Genomic DNA, 18,994 nt, shown 5'->3' with positions numbered 1-18,994 from the left:
AGAAAGAAGAACAAAGAAACCCCAAAGTGAGCAGAAGGAAAGAAATCATAAAGATCAGAGCAGAAATAAATGAAAAAGAAAGGAAAGAAACCATAAGAAAAATAAATGAAACTAAAAGCTGATTCTTTGAGAAGATTAACAAAATTGATAAACCATTAGCCAGACTCATCAAGAAAAAAATGGAGAAGATGCAAATCAACAGAATTAGAAATGAAAAAGGAGAAGTCACAACGGACGCCTCAGAAATACAAAACATCATGAGAGACTACTACAAGCAACTATATGCCAATCAATTGGATAACCTGGAAGAAATGGATACATTCTTAGAAAAATACAATCTTCCAAGACTGAACCAGGAAGAAATAGAAACCATGAACAGACCAATCACAAGTACAGAAATTGAGGCAGTGATTAAAAATCTCCCAACACACAAAAGCCCAGGACCAGATGGATTCACAGGCGAATTCTATCAAACATTTCGAGAAGAGTTAACACCTATCCTTCTCAAACTCTTCCAAAATATTGCAGAAGGCGGAGCACTCCCAAACTCATTCTACGAGGCTACCATCACCCTGATACCAAAACAAGGCAAAGATGTCACAAAAAAAGAAAACTACATACCAATACCACTGATGAATATAGATGCAAAAATCCTCAACAAAATACTAGCTAACAGACTGCAACAGCACATTAAAAAAATCATACACCATGATCAAGTGGGGTTTATCCCTGGGATGCAAGGATTCTTCAATATACGCAAATCAATCAACGTGATACATCATATCAACAAAGTGAAGGATAAAAACCATATGATCATTTCAATAGATGCAGAAAAAGCTTTTGACAAAGTTCAACATCCATTTATGATAAAAGCTCTCCAGAAAATGGGCATAGAAGGAAATTACCTCAACATAATAAAAGCCATATATGACAAACCAAAAGCCAACATTGTTCTCAATGGAGAAAAACTGGAAGAATTCCCTCTAAGAACAGGAACAAGACAAGGGTGTCCACTCTCACCACTGTTATTTAACATAGTTTTGGAAGTGTTAGCCACAGCAATCAGAGAAGAAAAAGAAATCAAAGGAATCCAAATTGGAAAAGAAGAAGTAAAATTGTCACTCTTTGCAGATGACATGATATTATATATAGAAAACCCTAAAGACTCTACCAGAAAACTGCTAGCACTAATTGATGAGTTTAGTAAAGTAGCAGGATACAAAATTAATGCACAGAAATCTCTTGCATTCCTATACACTAACAACAGAAGAGCAGAAAGAGATATTAAGGAAACTCTCCCATTCACCATTGCAACAAAAAGAATAAAATACCTAGGAATAAACCTGCCTAAGGGGGCAAAAGATCTGTATGCAGAAAACTTTAAGACATTGATGAAAGAAATCAAAGACGACACAAACAGATGGAGGGACATACCATGTTCCTGGATTGGAAGAATCAACATCGTGAAAATGACTGTACTACCCAAAGCAATTTACAGATTCAATGCAATCCCGATCAAATTACCAATGGCATTCTTCACAGAACTAGAGCAAGAAATCTTACGATTTGTATGGAAACGCAAAAGACCCCGAATAGCCAAAGCAATCTTGAGAAGGAAAAATGGAGTTGGTGGAATCAGGCTTCCTGACTTCAAACTATACTACAAGGCCATAGTGATCAAGACAGTATGGTACTGGCACAAAAATAGAAAGGATGATCAATGGAATAGAATAGAGAACTCAGAAGTAAGCCCAAACACATATGGGCACCTTATCTTTGACAAAGGAGGCACGAGTATACAATGGAAAAAAGACAGCCTCTTCAATAAGTGGTGCTGGGAAAATTGGACAGCAACATGTCAAAGAATGAAATTAGAACACTTCCTAACACCATACACAAAAATAAACTCCAAATGGATTAAAGACCTACATATAAGGCCAGACACTATAAAACTCCTAGAGGAAAACATAGGCAGAACACTCTTTGACGTACATCAAAGCAACATCCTTTTTGACCCACCTCCTAGAATCATGGAAATAAAATCAAGAATAAACGAATGGGACCTCATGAAACTTAAAAGCTTTTGCACAGCAAAAGAAACCATAAACAAGACTAAAAGGCAACCCTCAGAATGGGACAAAATAATTGCCTATGAAACAACGGACAAAGGATTAACCTCCAAAATATACAAGCAGCTCATGCAGCTTCATACCAAAAAAGCAAATAACCCAATCCACAAATGGGCAGAAGACCTAAATAGACATTTCTCCAAAGAAGACGTACAGATGGCCAACAAACACATGAAAAGATGCTCAACATCACTCATCATCAGAGAAATGCAAGTCAAAGCCACAATGAGGTATCACCTCACACCAATCAGAATGGCCATCATCACAAAGTCTGGAAACAACAAATGTTGGAGAGGGTGTGGAGAAAAGGGAACTCTCCTGCACTGTTGGTGGGACTGTAAGTTGGTACAGCCACTATGGAAAACAATTTGGAGGTTCCTTAAAAAACTACAAATAGAACTACCATATGATCCAGTAATCCCACTCCTGGGCATATACCCAAAGAAAACCATAATCCCAAAAGAAACTTGTACCATAATGTTTATTGCAGCACTCTTTACAATAGCCAGGACATGGAAGCAACCTAAATGCCCATCAACAAATGAATGGATACAGAAGATGTGGCATATATATACAATGGAATATTACTCAGCTATAAAAAGGGATGAGATGGAGCTATATGTAATGAGGTGGATAGAACTACAATCAGTCATACAGAGTGAAGTAAGTCAGAAAGAGAAAGACAAATATTGTATGCTAACTCACATATACGGAATCTAAAAATGGTACTGATGAACTCAGTGACAAGAACAGGGAAGCAGATACAGGGAATGGACTGGAGAACTCGAGGTATGGGAGGGGGCGGGGGGTGAAGGGGAAACGGAGAAGAAGCGGGAGAGTAGTACAGACATATATATACTACCAACTGTAAAATAGTCAGTGGGAAGTTGTTGTATAACAAAGGGAGTCCAACTCGAGGATGGAAGATGCCTTAGAGGACTGGGGCAGGGAGGGTGGGGGGGAATCGAGGGGGGGGCGTCAAGGAAGGGAGGGAATATGGGGATATGTGTATAAAAACAGTTGATTGAACCTGGTGTACCCCCCAAAAAAATAAAATAAAATAATAATAAAAAAATAAAAAAAAAAAAAAGCAAATAACCCAATCCACAAATGGGCAGAAGACCTAAAGAGACATTTCTCCAAAGAAGACATCCAGATGGCCAACAAACACATGAAAAGATGCTCAACATCACTCATCATCAGAGAAATGCAAGTCAAAGCCACAATGAGGTATCACCTCACACCAGTCAGAATGGCCATCATCACAAAGTCTGGAAACAACAAATGTTGGAGAGGGTGTGGAGAAAAGGGAACTCTCCTGCACTGTTGGTGGGACTGTAAGTTGGTACAGCCACTATGGAAAACAATTTGGAGGTTCCTTAAAAAACTACAAATAGAACTACCATATGATCCAGTCATCCCACTCCTGGGCATATACCCAAAGAAAACCATAATCCCAAAAGAAACTTGTACCATAATGTTTATTGCAGCACTCTTTACAATAGCCAGGACATGGAAGCAACCTAAATGCCCATCAACAAATGAATGGATACAGAAGATGTGGCATATATATACAATGGAATATTACTCAGCTATAAAAAGGGAGGAGATGGAGCTATATGTAATGAGGTGGATAGAACTACAATCTGTCATACAGAGTGAAGTAAGTCAGAAAGAGAAGGACAAATATTGTATGCTAACTCACATATACGGAATCTAAAAATGGTACTGATGAACTCAGTGACAAGAACAAGGAAGCAGATACAGAGAATGGACTGGAGAACTCGAGGTATGGGAGGGGGCGGGGGGTGAAGGGGAAACTGAGAAGAAGCGAGAGAGTAGCACAGACATATATATACTACCAACTGTAAAAGAGTCAGTGGGAAGTTGTTGTATAACAAAGGGAGTCCAACTCGAGGATGGAAGATGCCTTAGAGGACTGGGACAGGGAAAGTGGGGGGGACTCGAGGGGGGGGCGTCAAGGAAGGGAGGGAATACAGGGATATGTGTATAAAAACAGTTGATTGAACCTGGTGTACCCCCCCAAAAAAATTAAAAAAATAAAAAAATAAAAAATTAAGCAAAAAATAATAACTTTCTTCCAAAAGGGAGAACATCTAAAACTTTTTTGAGGTGAAAATGTAAATAAACAAAATTTATATGGAAAAACAAAACAAAACAAAACAAAAAAACAGAACTACCATATGATTCAGCAATTCCACTTCTGGGTATTTATCCAAAGAAATCAAAAATACTAATTCTAAAAGATATATTCACACCCCATGTTCATTGCAGCATTATTTATGATAGCTAAATGGAAACAAGTGTCCATCAGTGGATGAAGAGAGGATAAATAATAAATATCAGACAAATATCGTATGATCTCAGTTATATGTGGAATCTAAAAAATAAAACAAATAAGCAAACAAACAAAAAAACCCCCAAGTTCATAGACTCAGAGAGCATACTGGTAGTTGTAGAAGGGTGAGGGTACAGAATGGGGAAAATGGGTTCCGAGGGTCAAAATGTACAAACTTCCAGTGATAAAATAAATCATGAGGATATAATGTACAGCATGGTGACTATATTTAATAATACTGTATTGCATATTTGAAAGTTGCTAAGGGAGTAGGTCTTAAAAGTCCTCATCACAAGAAAAGAAATGGAAAAAAAAATTGTAACTATATATGGTGACAGATGTTAACTAGATGTAGTGGTGATCATTTCACAATGTACACAAATTATGAAATTTTTTTGTTGTACATCTGAAACTAATATAATGTTGCATATCAATTATATCTCACTTAAAAAACAATTGGCATGAAAATATACCTTAAGAAAATTATGAAATTTTATTGAGGGACTTAAGAAAGCACTTTTATTTTCTTGGATGTGAATTCAATTATTTGCTTACTTTAAGTAATATACGAGTTTAACATATATTTCACTAAAATCCAAAATTATTTTCAATTGAATAAAATTACTTTAAAGATTTCAAAAAGTGCAAAAACTAAGGGAGTCCAACTTGAGGATGGAAGATGCCTTAGAGGACTGGGGCGGGGAGGGTGGGGGGGACTTGAGGGGGGGGAGTCAAGGAAGGGAGGGAATACGGGGATATGTGTATAGAAACAGATGATTGAACTTGGTGTACCCCCCCAAAAGAAAAAAAAAAAGTGCAAAAACTTATCCCTATCTCACAAATTAAAAGGATGGCAAGGTAAGATCGAGAATAGAGTAGAATCTCTTAAGAGACTGTCAGTGTCTGATTAGGCCTGAACAGAAATATTTGTGAGGTCCACCCCAATGGCACCTATGCCCTTATGGCAATTGGCATGACTTTGGCAGATTAAAGAAAAAGATTTCTGGTTGACCAGGAAACTGAATTTGCTGAAGACATATTGGCAAGCTACACTATTGCGACCAGCGGGTTAACTCTAAAACTCTCTCACCATCAATGTAAAATATTTCTTCTATAAATTCCCACATACAAAGAAATGGGAAAGGGAAGGAAACAGCCTTTTTCAGTCAAGGCAATTTGTTAGCATTGCTCAAGTCTGTGCAAGAATGCAAACTAGCACTTTTGTGAAATGTCTTCTAATATATTCAAATTAGTTCTTCCAAATCCTCATGTTCTTTCTGAGCTGATTTAGTTGCACGTTGCTCCTGGGAAAAAACCAGGAGGAGGGTTTGTGAACCTCATACATCTGTAATCCAAATGATAGCAATTTAGTGTGAAATGTTTGACAAATATTGGCAGGCTGATTATTTACCAAAAGCTATTACTGCTTTTGAATCAAAAGGGGACAATTTATTAATTAAATTGGAAGACAAAGTCTTCATTACCCTGCTATTATTAAAATGTGAGTAACCACCTGTTTTCTTGCATTTTAATCTAATCCAAGGTTCTCATTAAGAATAACAAAAGCATCGTAATCAAGCTGCAACAAAATGGGAATTGGCTAGTTCTGCATGTGCCCTATAAATTATCAAATATTTGATATAATAAAAATGTGAAAGCTTAATATGTGATGGCTATTTACATACTTACATGCAAGAATTCATTAGCTAAAATAATTATTTAATTTCCAAAAACCATCATCTATCCTTTTAATACTTTTTGACTAAGTAGCATAATGAAAATAGCTAACATTTATTCCACACACAGGACAGTCATGTAAAAATTTGACAGGAATAAATTTATTTAATCCTCAAAACAACTGTATGAAGAGCAATATTATCACCCTCACTTTTGCAGATAATGAAACTTAGGCACATGGTAATTAAGTAGCTTGTCTGGGGTCACACAGAAGTAATTATCAGAGAAGGGGTTAGAAACCCTGCCAGTCTGAGTCTGATTTCACTCTTGACTTCAAGCAAAATGTGTTATGCATTCAACAAATATTTAATGAGTTCAATTACTATTTTCTGAACATGGAACTGGGAATGACAATTGTTAAACTCATTACTTAAGACTGTTTAAACCTCTTATGTCAACATAATAGTTTGCTTTTTTAAAACTGTATAACTATATTTTATTAGGCTATTGCCTGTACAGTGACTTCTCAATGACTTAACAGGGAAAACAGTTGAATACAAGAGTATTTAAGTTTCACAAATGATTGACTAAAGCAGAGGGTAAGTATTGGGATAGCCAGTCTTATTCCTTTTTTCCTGAACACTCAGTTCTTAAGGTGACATTGGTCTCCTTTAAGCCAACAACTAGAATATGATTCAAGAAAAATCACAGTGAAGCACTCAGCAATATTCTAAAGAAACCGTATCCTACTAGGAAGGTAACTTGAAAATGAACTCTCCAGAATTTTCCTCATACCACATTTAATCTCTAATATCTTTGATAAACCCATCTGGTCAATGAGAGCACTTCTTCATAGTATGGCCCATTCTTCTTTGAATAGTTCTAATTATTTTAAAGTATTTCTTAAATGAAGCCAAATACCCCTCCCTCTAGTCTCTACCTGTGGTGGAGAAATTCTATGATGTTCTCCATCTTTCCTTCTGCCTAGTATTCATACCCTCACGTAATCTCCTCCCTTGAGTGTGGGTGGGACCTGTAACCTCCTACCAAAAGAATTCAGAAAACGGATGGGATGTCTCTTATGTGGTTATGGTGTCCTAGGATTGTAACGTTTGTCTTGCTAGAAGACTCTCTCCCTTACTGGCTTTGAGGAAGCAGGCTTGTGGGTCACCTTATGGAGAAGGCCACATGGTGGTCTTTACCAACAGCCCACAGGAAAGCAAGGTCCTCAGCCCAGCATGCTGAAAGGAACTGAATTTTGCTGACACACATGATCTTAGAAGCAGATCCTTCCCCTTTGAGCCTTGAAATGAGACCCCAATCCTGGCCAGCACCTTCATTGTAACAGTAATTTGTGCGAGACCCTGAAGAAGAGGAGCCAGTTAAGCTTTGCACAGAGTCCTGACTCACAAAAACTGAGAGACAATAAATGTATGTTGTTTTGAGCCACTGAATTGGTGGTAATATTGTTATGCAGCAGTAGATGAGTAATGAACTACACATCGTGGTTTGAATGTTAATTCCCCTTAGAAGCTTCATGAATAATAATTAAATTATATTAGTATTGTTAGTTTTACTACAATAACGGTAGAGACTACCCTTTATTGACTACCTACTAATGTCCCAGACACTTTCACTTCACTAGGTTATTTACGCAAATTATCTCATTCATCTTTATAACAACCTTATAAGAAAGGCTTTACTGTTTCCAGTTTAAGACTTTCAGGCTCAGAGGACATAAGCAACTTGCCCAAGGTCACACAGCTAGTGTATAAGGGAACTGCATTCAAAGCCAAGGTGCACTGCTTTTTTCACTGTGCCACCCAGTTTCCTATTTCTTTTTTTTTCAATATTTATTTATTTTAGCTGCGCCCGATCTTGTCGTGACACACGGGATCTTTGTTACAGCATGCAGGATCTTTTAGTTGCAGCATGCAGGTTCATCGTTGTGGCATGCGGATTTCTTAGTTGTGGCATCCACGTAGGATCTAGTTCTCCAACCAGCGATCGAACCTGGGCCCCCTGCATTGGGAGTGCAGAGTCTTACCCACTGGGCCGCTAGGGAAATCCCCATGATGTGTTTTTGAGTTGTATTTCCCTTTGTCTTCCTCTCAGTGTTTTCAAGTTGTTGTTGTTTAGTTTTTATAGCCCACTCACAAACACATAAAATTGGAATACTCTCTGTAAAACTAATAGAAATAAAGGAACTTCCCCAAATCACAACGAAAGTCATTTCCCTTTTAAAAATTGATATCAAGTTGACATTGAATAAAGAAAGTGAACATGAATAATATGATTAATAAATTTTTAAAGTATTTTTTAACTCTAAAAAGAAGACAACACATATTTTTAAACACGTGAACCAAAAAATGCTTATGATTTAGGTCAAAAATTAAAATCTCAATACAGTCTCCAAAGAAAAAAGTTATATAGCTTAAATAATTGAGTCAAGAGGTAATGAAGTTAGGCAGTCAGGAATTAAAGAATATCCAAACATCATTCCTTGAAAGATTATAGCAAGCCACACTTCTACATAAGCCTTGAAAAGAGAATACGAAATATAGTTATAGATATATCTTCCTTGATTTATGATGTGGTTACATTCTGATACACCCCTGGAAAGTTGAAACTCCAGTGAGTCAAAAATGCATTTCATATATACAACGTACCAAATATCATAGTTTAGCCTAGCTTACATTAAACAGGCTCAAAACACATTAGCCTACAGTTCGGCAAAATCATCTAACACAAAGCCTATTTTATAGTAAATTGTCAAATATCTCATGGAATTTATTGAACGATGTACTGAAAGTGGAAAGCAGACTGGTCGTATGGGTACAGAAGGTTGTAAATGTATAGATTGTTTCTCCTGGTGATCTCATGGCTGACTGGGAGATGTGGCTTGCTGCCTCTGTCCAGCATCGAGAGAGTATCATATTGCATATTGCTAGCCTGGGAAAAGAACAAAATTCCAAGTACAGTTTCTACTGGACACGTATTGCTTTTGCACCATTGCAAAGTCAAAAAATTGGAAGTTGAACCATTGTAAGTTGGAGACTTTCTTATAATTGCAAATGGTTTAGAAATGTAAAGTTTTAAGAACACCACATTAGGCCTTGCAGAATGAAGCCAAGGTGGCATCAGGAGAAACACTTACAAACTTAAGAGCAAACACAGATAATAGAGAAAATTAAAAATAAATGAAGTGATTAAGCATATAGTTCAAGAAGGTAGGAGAACAACAAAGGAAAATCAGACAAATGGGGGGATGCGTTAATAAACGGAAAAACAAACATTAATTACACTGTGTAAAATGGGCTATCCCAGAAAGAATATGAGACAACAGCTGCACATTGACAAGGGAAAAATACCAAGCATCTCCATCCAGGTACTGAATCTGCTGGTGCCACAGGTCACATTTCCATGAGATTTCAGCATACAGCCGTCCTATTTCTTCCTCACAAAAGCAAATATGGTGACCCCTCAACTGGTATTTTTTGTCATATTTTAACATCAACATGTGAGGAAAGCTTAGAAAACAAGTGTTCTCTGTGTTAATGACTTTCAAACCCTGGGGATTTCAGTTGTCAAAGCCTTTTCTTCATTATCAGCCATGAAAATTAGCATTCAGAAAGAACTTGGAAAACCAATTATTCTTAAGTTTGATAATTATAAATTGGAAAACGAATTTTTAAAAATCGTTGATCCACAGATATTTCCAGAAAATATACTGGTGATATTAAATGCTTTCGTGGGTCTATTTCCTTTCTCAAAATGTCTTTCTTTGAGCCTTTTTTTTTTCCTAAGGAGACATTTTACTTGAATATGGAAGTCAATATTGTGTCTCATCTAGAATATTTGCAGATGATTGTGTTCATTTATCAGGAAGCGCATATTTAAATAGTTTGCAGCATTTCAGCTTTCCTTGTGAAGTGTAAGTATTCATCATACTAGTTAAGGTTTATATTACCCTGTAGCAAAGCAATTTATCATATCCCTACACGAGCAACTTCTTTGATTATTAAAATTCTCTTGCAGAGGTATACTTAGGAGCATAGCGAGCCGCTATCTAATGAATTTTCTTTATTATTTGACCTGAAATGCAGGGAAACTATGTTTTAGGACATATGATTTGAAAACAGTGATAGAAGATGCAGAATCAAATTAATTACGTCAGGGAATACCTTACCAGCATTTAACACAGTGCATGTGACATGCAAACAACCCTTAAGAAGCATTAGGGTGAATCATTTTTTTTCTTTTTTAGAAATGATTTTTATTTCCCAAATTCAGACTGCTCTAACGTGGTCATTTTTTGAAGCTCCAGAACCATCAGTTCAATCATGAATGGTAATTATAATTGAGAGGATGTGTAATTGACTCAACTTACTAATGACCACCCTCTTCCAAGTTGTTCAGATGTGTTTCGAAGAATATTTATTAAGCATTCTTCTGTCTAACACTGTGCTGCTTTCCTTCAGAGATGTCAAAGAAGTTCACACAGCGCTTCTGGCTTCAAGGAGTTTGCAGTCTCTTTGGATAGGATAGGAAAGGTTTGCCCATGTAAACTAAAAGACAACCACATAAGGAAGGAAGTAATTAAAGAGCAAAATGTAATATAATGGGAATTTAAGAAAAGAATGATTAGAGAATGGAAAATATCCTTTGCCCCCAGGGGCTTAGACAAATAAGCAATAAAGCAGATGCAGTCCCTTGGCGTGGAGGGTAGGGCATGAAGGGGGATGAAGGCAGGAGCCAGGAAAAGGGGAGCTGCTATAAACTGAACCCCACAATATCCATCTGAAGGAAGTGTCTACAAGCAATTCTGCTTCACTCAAATTATTGCCTTTTGAGAAAGAGGATCAGTGTTGCCAAGACAGATTTTTCAAGACCCATGGGATTTCCTGGTTTTTATGTGAGAGTTCTCAATTTTAATATTCAACTAAAGCTTTGTTTCATAATTCTAGCCAGTCAACAAAAAGTGAGTCTGTAGACAACAAAGAGTAAGTAATTTCTTATTTACAATGATAACCATAGGTAGAGAGAATGCACACTCCTTGAGGTTGGTATAAATACCAACCTTCAGATCAGCGAAAGCAAGCTGATCTGAAGGCCCCAACCATGCTCATATCAAGTACTATTTATCCCAAGGAGGGTCAGGACGTATAGACATTTGTGTAAAAGGGATGTAAGTGTGCGTAGTGTTAGTTATTGGCTGAATAGAGCTTTACCTCTCTTTTCACTATCCTTTGCACCCATGGTGCCTCTACAACTATTGATAGATGGTTTACAAATGATTGTATATTTCCATATCAACAAAAATATCTTTTAAGAACAGTGGTCGTCAACTTGTGCTGCGTACTAGAATCACCTGGGAATTTTTAAACAATACTAATGACTAGGATATACCCCTTATCAATTATATCAGAAACTCTAGGGTGGCCCAGCCATCAATATTAAAAGCTTTCCAGAAGATTACAATTACAATTACGTGGCGTGGGACTTCCCTGGCAGTCCAGTGGTTAAGACTTCGCCCTCCAGTGCAGGGGGCATGGGTTCAGTTCCTGGTGGGGGAACTAAGATCCCACCTGCCTCAAGGCCAAAAAACCAAAATGTGAAACAGAAGCAATATTGTAACAAATTCAATAAAGACTTTTAAAAATTGGTCCACACAATCACATGGAAGAACAGCTTTGCTGCCCATCAAAATCACCTGGAGAGCTTTTAAAACCTGAAATGCTCAGATCATACTCTATATCAGTATATGTCGCTACATAACAACCCATCGTATAACTTAGTGTCTTAAAATAAAAAGCATATTTGTTTGCAACTTGAGCTGGGCCCAGCCAGCTGCTTCTTCTGTTCCTCTCACCTGTGGTCGCTTGCGTAGTCATCTGGCTGAATGACTGAATGTGGCCTCACTAATATGCCTGGTCTTTGGCAAGTCATCAGACAAGGGCACCTCACTTCCCTTTGTGTTTCCTAATAGCCTCATTCGGATTTATGCGCGATATGATCTCAGGTTTCCAAAAGAAGCCAGAGAGAGCAAGCCCTAATGTGCAAGTCTTTCTAAGTCACTTTTTGTATCATGCTTCTATTAATCTATTGGAAAAAACAAGCCATGTTGTGAAGCCTGGATTTTAAAGGGGAAGAAATAAACTCTACCTCCTGATAGGTGGAGTGGCAAATAGTCCTGCACAGGGGCATGGGAAATTATTAAAGCCATCTTTGAGAACAATCTACAATACTTCTCATTCCAATTGAATCAGAATTTCTGGAGGTAGACAGACACAGACAATGATATTTAAAGAAACACTTTAGGTAACTCCAATGTGCAACCAAGTTGAGGACCAGTGATTTTGACTTGTTAAACTGCACATGTGTGAACCCCATCCCCAGAGATACTGGTTCAATACGTCTGTAGTAGGGTGGCCACCACGCTGCAATTTTAACAAGCTCCCAGGTGATGCTGATGCTACGGGTCCTCCCTCTGCATTTGGTCTATATTAATTCAAGACATAGTGCAAAACTATATTATTAAAATGGTTTATACTCATTTTTTTCATATCTCTCTTCCTAGTTTGTCAGTTCTACTACAAATGGGAACTGTTGAACCTCCTATACCATACACTGGGACCAGTCTTGCTCAGTGGTGTGGGGAAGGATGAGAAGTGCAAGTCAGTAGCCCAAAGCTGAGCATCATGGAATCCTCGATCCAATTCCTACTATAAGCTCTTGCCTTGTTGCTTGTTATTCGCTGCACAACCTCATCCCCCTTATATTACCACTTGGGATCCTATATTGAGGTTGTATTATTCTTGGTATAGCTGATCTTTACATCTGTTCCCAGTCTAGGAACTGGGATCTTGCCTTGTTTCCCAAGTTCGTTGAAAGAACTAAGCCTTCCTCTCACTCTTGGAATTTGTCTTGCTGTTTACCGCAAGATTCACGGACACGACCCACCAACTTTATATTGTATTTGCCTTCTGCATTTCTTCCTTGCATGTTGATGGTCTCTCCCTGCGCTGGCTATTTTCTGTTTCCATCCTGAGACTCATATTCCCTCTCTCTCTGCCCTGTGCCGGTCTGGGCAGGGTGATTGTTTATGCACTACCTCCCCTGGGCTTTCATGCTGGCTGGCTTCCTTACCTCCATGGTTCTCAGAGTGGGGTCCCTATACCAGCCACATCACCATCATGCGAGAAGCAGTGACACAGGGTTTGCACTGGCAGGAGACCTACATACATACAGAGAGAGTAGTAGGTTTCATTTTTTCCATGCTTGCTTCTTTGTCCAGACTGCATTTTCTGCCAGAGGCTGTTGCCTCCATAGTTACACCTCTTGTCTTGTGTTGCTGCACAGTTGCATCTCACTCTTATCTCCAGCGACATTATTTCCTCCTCCCCTCGTCTTGAGCTCAAGTGTGCTAATGGTGTCCTAGCATTGCTAGGCTCTAGGCCTGAACATCCACTGTCTATACATCTGTAAATAGTTCCTTCCATACCTTATCTGACTGGACTCTGCTTCCGACTGGAATCTTCAGATAATATTGCCTGGTGTATTTCTGTTTCCTAGCCTTCCTTACCCTGAACCATCTTATCAAAGACCTATCCCAGACATCATGGGTCATGGACATTGAAATAAATGTCACTTATGTAAGTGTCTGGTTTCTTACAAAAGCAATATCAGAGCAGAAAGGCGTTTCAGGTCATGACATCAGGAATTCAGGGCCCTTCTTTAGAGTGCTTGAAATCTCAGGGTACAGGAACTTCTCAGTGCATACACACAAAATTATCTGTGTGTATTTGTGCATGCATGATGCATGAGCAGTGTATAGGTGTGCGTGCCAAAAAAAAAAAAAAAAAGGAAAAGAAAAGAAAAAAAAAGCTCTTTTGGCAAAATGAGAAATGAAACCCTGAAAATCTCCTGGCAGCTGTTTTGGATGTCAGAATACATTTGTCAGAGAAACAATAGAATCTGGTTTGAAGAGCTCTTCTGTTTGGGGGGAAAAAGTGAGATTTAGCAAGAATATGAACTAGTTCATAAACCCAACTGGATGTTAATGCAGATGGTTTGCTTCCAAGTTCAGTGGTCTTGCCTGTTCCGCAATTTTGTGCTTTGTTTATTTATGTTTTTTTAGTCCATTTGGGCAGCTATAAAAAAATACCAGAGATTGGATAGTTTTTAAACAACAGAAATTTTTGTATTGCAGTCCTAAAGGCTGCAAATAGTAGATTAGGGTGCCAGCATGGCAGGTAAGGGCCCTCATCCAGGTCTCAGCCTAATGTGGTGGAAGGAGGGAGAGAGCTTTCTGGGGCCTCTTTCAAAGGGCACTAATCCCATTCATGAGGGCTCCACCTTCAAGACCTAATCACCTCCCACAGGCCTCACCTGCTAATACCATCACCTTGGGCATTATGTTTTCAACATATGAATTTTAGGGGAACATAAACATTCCATCTATAGCAGTTTTTTGTTTTGTTTTGTTTTTAATATTTTCTGTACGAAAGCCCTTAGAAATGGTCAGAGGTAATAATAACAACAACAACAACAATAATAATAAAGTCACTTACAGAGCAGGGTATTTCTCCCAAAGCAGTGGGACCACATGTAGAGGACAGTCTAAAACATACCCAAATTAATCATTAGTGTGGCTCTACTTTAGGATCTAAGTGAAGAAGAGCTGTAGGTACAGAAACATGGTCTTATAAACTTTCTACAATTAAGCAGTTGTTTTTTTTTTCCTATAAGTTCCACAAATACCTACAATGATAGAGACGTTTTCTCCTAAGAATATTGGACAGAGTTTCTCAGTTATAGATCACATTTCATAGATGAGGGAAATGAGAGTAGGGAAGGGAAATTCTAGCAGCAAAAATTTAGCAGGAAATGAGGAGCAAAAGAAATCACTATCAGCATATTGAGGAATCATAGCTCTTATAGCCTTGCATGTGTTGTTTTTCTAAACAATCTATATGTTTTGTTTTAATTTACCTGAGTCTTTATCTTACTTTTACTCTGCAAATGTTCTTTATGGTATGACGCTGTTTGTTTTTGTTTTTTTAAGTTTCTAATTGTGCTAAAAAAAGAAAATTTACCGTCATAACCATTTTTAAGTGTACAGTTCAGTGATGATAAGGATATTCACATTGTTGTGCAACCAATCCCTAGAACTATTTTACCTTCCAAAACTGAAATTCTATCCCCACTAAACAACTCTCTATTTCCTTCTCTTCTTGGTGTGTTTTTTAAGTGTGCGTGTTGGATATCTTTCTTTTTTTCATATTTTATGTTCTCGAGTGTTTAACTTTATCATGTATTGTAAATAACCCACCAGAATTAATGTGGATTTAAAGTAAATATTTCTCTCTACTAAGATACATCTATTTTACAAATATTTTTTAAACTTGAACTCTGTGAGACACTGTGTCTGCAGTAGTGAGCAAAGCAGATGCATTCCTTCTCATGATAGGGCAAAATCTGTGATCCAGTGAGGATCAAAACATCAAGAATAATGATAATAATTACATTGACCGACACCACTGTATAAATAATAATGAGAATAGCAACACCGTACATCCCAGTGTTTGTTTTCTTAAGGGATGTTAAAATTGTGCCTCTTAAATCCACCCCTGAACTTTATAATGGCCATATCGAGGAGAGACTTTGGCCATATATTTTAATAGTAGTCTCACGGGCTCTAGAGACCTGGCCCCACATAACTCCCTAATCTTCACATCACTGGCTTCCTTTGGCAGCTCAGCTTTGCAGAGCTATAGAATTTAAATTCTGTCTTGGGCCAGGAGTTGAATTGCAGGCAGATACCATCGCTGCACAGGCATCTAATGGAGCCCAAGGATGTCAACACAGTCCTGAAATGACTCGCCCCTCTAGTGCTCCTCATATCACCATACGTAATTATTATGTTGCTTGTTCAGACCACATCTCATCTACCTGTTTAAAAAAGAGAAAGACAAAACAATCAACCACAAAACCTGTCCTTTGAGATGCTGAAGAGCATAGATACTGCAGTGAGACCTCCAGTTTCCCATTCTGACTCTCACACTCACTAATTGTGTGACCTTGGGCAAGTTATTTAACCCCAGCTTACCAACCTAGACTTAAGCTAGTTTACAGACGTGAAGATGTTAGAATAATTCTTGGTGTACTGTAAGTACCTGGTAGTCTTGTAAGCACTGCATAAGTATTGGCTACTGGAAGCTCAGTGATTTGGCAAACCAGACAGCAGTTTGTAGCCGAAGCGTAGACATAAATCACCATGTTCCCAAAGTCCACATCATGCCCACCTACACTCTGTTCTGTTGTCTAAGTTTACATAGCTTTTCATGCCACCTAGACAAAATTGCACTGAGTAGAAAGAAAAAACTCTTAGCCAGTAATAATATTCTTGAGACCAAAAAACTTGAAACAGAGGAGGCCAGATGCTGTCTTAATGGCAGACTACTGTCATAGGAAGGGCTTTGGAGGAACAACCCAGTTACCAGGCCCACAAACAATGTCTTCATATCTATTTTCTTCTCGTTACCTCATGTACCAAGAAGGTTCTTGAGCTTTGCCACTCTAATCACTCTCTGTAACTATTTCCACTGCTTGAGCACTGTCCCCAGACAGTTTCTTCTGGGTCCCGGCATATCATTCATGATTCTCATCTACGAGAGATAATATCCAAGATTTTTTGCAGTTGAAGTTCCTTTAATTTTAGTAATTCTTTGTATAGCAAAAGGCTGTCACAACTCCTGTGACTTCTGTATGTACATATTAATATGATTTCTGTCTTTAGCTCTGAATTTAAAACTCATCCTCCAGAAAGCATATGTTAACTCCCCGCCTTGGTTGGGTCTGGTTGTGATATGTTCCTGTAGCCAGCACCCTATACCTCTTTATGGTTGCACTGAACACGTTTGCATTATTCATTCCACTTATGACTTCTCATTAGACTCTAAGCCTCATGAAGGTATCAGGTTCGCTGATTTTACTGATCTTTCTTGTGTCCAGGACAGCTCTAACTTTGGTCATATTTGCGAATGTCTAAAGCCTACTTTGATTCCCATAAAATGTGAGTATTTTCAAGTTTCTTTCAATTATATTTTCCTTTGATTTTTCTCACTACCTAATGTTTATAACCCTTATTTCTGGATTCATTATGTAAGATAGTCCAGATTGTAGTTAATTTTACCATGCAATATGAACTGAATTCAGGGAACTCTTATAGAATGTTACCTGAAAAAGCTCCAGTGGTTTTGCTATTACATTGTAACCTAACATCTTACTCTCCACTGTGGGAATCTTGCTTTGGAGGATCAAAACAGAATGAACATAAATCTTAATACAGTGTATTCATGGGACTCATTAGACTCATTAGTCCAGCTCCCTTGCCTCACTTAAATGTATAGGTTAATTCCTAGGTTCTTTCAAGCTTTAAAAGTACCCATGAACTATTACCTAAAACTGTATATTTCGGTTATGTACTACCTCCAAAATTCTTCAAGGTTTATGCCAGAGAACATTTTTGCAAGGTAATAATTTCTACAGACATGAATTCTAAAAACATTTTATTGTCCTCTTTTATGTGCTTTCCAGAAACTTAGATATAGAATTATTATTAATTATTATTATTATTATTAGAGAGCTAGCCATGACATTATATTTTATGTAACTGTTCTTTTGCTTATTAAAAACAAAAATATCAACAAAAGCAATAGCAATTAGCATTTACCAAGCACTAAGTGTCTAGGCTGTGTTTGAGCTTTTTTTTAATGTGTAAATTTTGTAATAATTCTGTAAAGTATATATTATTATTCCTGTTTACACATGAGGAAATTGAACAGCTCACAAGCAGATTCACTCAAAGTGAATTAGTTGATAAATGAATAAGAATTCAAAGAACCCAGTTCTTTCTGGGTCCACAAGTTCACGTACTTTCAGGAAGTGCTACCTCAAATGTGTAAAAATTATTTGAAGTTAAAGACAAATAAACTTTGCCTGAATGCTTTATAAAAGTTCACAAACCATAAAAACAGTGACTTGTTTAGTGAGGACAGAAGTGGGACCAAGTATCCAGATGTGACTTCTATGGTGTCTTTTCACAGAATGGAACATAGAGACGGGTTTTTATGTTGTATTTATGTAGTGCCTGATACAGTCTTATAACTTGACATTTCTGTCTATATCTATTCTGAACCTAGAAGGATAAGAACATGGACAACTATAGTTGTTAGGAGAAGAGAACAGGTTTCCTCTTCTTCCCAAAATAGACATATTAAAATTAATAATAAGTAAGGAAAATCGAAACTCTTGTAATGATATAAGGCAACAACCAAGGTTAAGTTAAGCATTTTGCTAAATGCAAAAAAGAAAAACCAGAATTAGGTTAAGAAATCACGGGTAGCAAAACATTTAGTTATATAGTTGACATTAGAAGTCATAACAGTTAGGAATCTGTTCAGCTGCAAGGTGCAGGAAAACCAACCAGAAATAGCTCGAAGCGGTTGTTCTAAAGTATGGCTGACATTGGAATTACCCAGACATTTTTTAAATGACTAATTCCTGGGCCCAGCCCTCTCTGTTTCTGATGAAATTGGTCTCTTTCAGGGCCATTGCATAGGTGTTTTAAAAAAGCTCCCTTAGGCATTCTAATGTCTGCTCATTCTCTATTGATACATAACAAAGTGCCACAAAACTTAGCAAATAAAAGCAACTAACATTTATTATTTCACAGATAAGCATCAGGCATCTCGGTGTAGCTGAGCTGGGTACCTCTGGCGTAGGTTTTTTCCCAAGACTAATCAGGGTGTCAGCTGTGATCGTG

The 18,994-nt window shown here is 37.7% G+C and overlaps 1 long non-coding RNA gene across 1 annotated transcript in view; it reads left to right on the top strand.

The window, feature by feature from the left end:
• The window catches only part of LOC130835144 (uncharacterized), an 85,238-nt gene extending 68,003 nt beyond the window's left edge, over positions 1-17,235 (top strand). The window contains exon 3 of the long non-coding RNA XR_009048839.1: positions 17,182-17,235. This is a non-coding gene — a long non-coding RNA (uncharacterized LOC130835144). The remainder of the gene's footprint in view (positions 1-17,181) is intronic.
• The last annotated feature ends 1,759 nt before the right edge of the window (positions 17,236-18,994 follow it).

Source organism: Hippopotamus amphibius, chromosome 13, assembly GCF_030028045.1.
Source record: "Hippopotamus amphibius kiboko isolate mHipAmp2 chromosome 13, mHipAmp2.hap2, whole genome shotgun sequence".
NCBI lineage: Eukaryota > Metazoa > Chordata > Mammalia > Artiodactyla > Hippopotamidae > Hippopotamus > Hippopotamus amphibius.
The sequence above is the reverse complement of the archived record's forward strand: the minus strand, read 5'-3'. Positions and strand labels throughout refer to the sequence as shown.